We start from the raw sequence: 1256 nt of genomic DNA, 5'->3' as shown, positions 1-1256 counted from the left end.
AATAGCTTAAGGGACATCTGGGATAACATCAAGTGTAACAATATTCACATCATAGGAGTACAGAAGAAGCAAGAGAGAACAAGGGAGTGAGATTTATTTGAAGAAATGATGACAAAAAACTTCCCTAATCTGGTAAAGAAAATAGACATACAAGTTCAGGAAATGCAGAGAGTCCCAAACAAGATGAACTCAAAGAGGCCCTTACCATCACATCATAATTAAAATACCAAAGATTAAAGACAAAGAGAGTCTTAAAAGCAGCAAGAGAAAGGCAGCTAGTTACCTACAAAAGAGCTCCTATAAGACTGTCAGCTGATTTTTCTGCAGGCCAGAAGGGACTGGCATGAAATATTCAAAGTGATAAAAAACAAGAACCTACAACCAAGACAACTCTACCCAGCAAGGCTGTTTTTTAAAATTAAAAAGATAAAGAGCTTCCCAGACAAGAAAAAGATAAAGAAATTTGTTACCATTCAACCAGTATTACAAGAAATGTTTCTGTCTACGGCCATGCTACCCTGAACAAGCCTAATCCAGTCTGATCTCGAAAGCTAAGAAGGGTCGGGCCTGGTTAGTACTTGGATGGAAGACCACCTAGGAAGACCAGGTGCTGTAGGCTTAAAAAAATAAAAAAATAAGGGATTGTAAGCTGACAAGGTCCTTGCAATCTGTGAGGTCAACCAAGGGTTGCCTCACCTAAAAAAAAAAAGAAAAAAGAAAGAAAGAAATGTTTCGTTAAGAAAAAGAAGGGGTGGGGGAAAAATATAAACATAAATAATAAAATGGCAATAACTAAATATTTATCAATAACCACTTTAAATGTAAATGGATTAAATACTCCAACCAAGACATAGGGTAGCTAAAAAAAGACCCATGATATGCTGTCTACAAGGGACTCACTTTCAGATCGAAAGACACACAGACTGAAAATAAAGGAATACAAAAAGATATTTCATGCAAATGGAAATGAAAAAAGCTGGGGTAGCAATACTTATATCAGACAAAATAGACTTTAAAATAAAGGTTATAACATAGAGACGAAGAAGGATATTTCATAATGATAAAGAGATCAATCCAACAAAAGAATATAACCCTTAGAAACATTTATGCACCCAACATAAAAGCACCTAAATATAGAAAGCAAATATTGACAGACATAAAAGGAGAGATCAGCAGTAATATAGTCACAGTAGGGAAATTTAACACCTAACTGACATCAATGGATTTATCTTCCAGAAAGAAAATCAATAAGGAAA

At 34.9% G+C, this 1256-nt stretch overlaps 1 pseudogene; it reads left to right on the top strand.

Annotated features, from left to right (window-relative positions):
* The first annotated feature begins 500 nt into the window (after window positions 1-500).
* Window positions 501-619, top strand: LOC120593841 (uncharacterized; annotated as a pseudogene).
* The last annotated feature ends 637 nt before the right edge of the window (window positions 620-1256 follow it).

The sequence above is a fragment of the Pteropus medius genome, unplaced genomic scaffold (genome assembly GCF_902729225.1).
Source record: "Pteropus medius unplaced genomic scaffold, Ma_sr-lr_union100, whole genome shotgun sequence".
Taxonomy (NCBI): Eukaryota; Metazoa; Chordata; class Mammalia; order Chiroptera; family Pteropodidae; genus Pteropus; species Pteropus medius.
The sequence above is the reverse complement of the archived record's forward strand: the minus strand, read 5'-3'. Positions and strand labels throughout refer to the sequence as shown.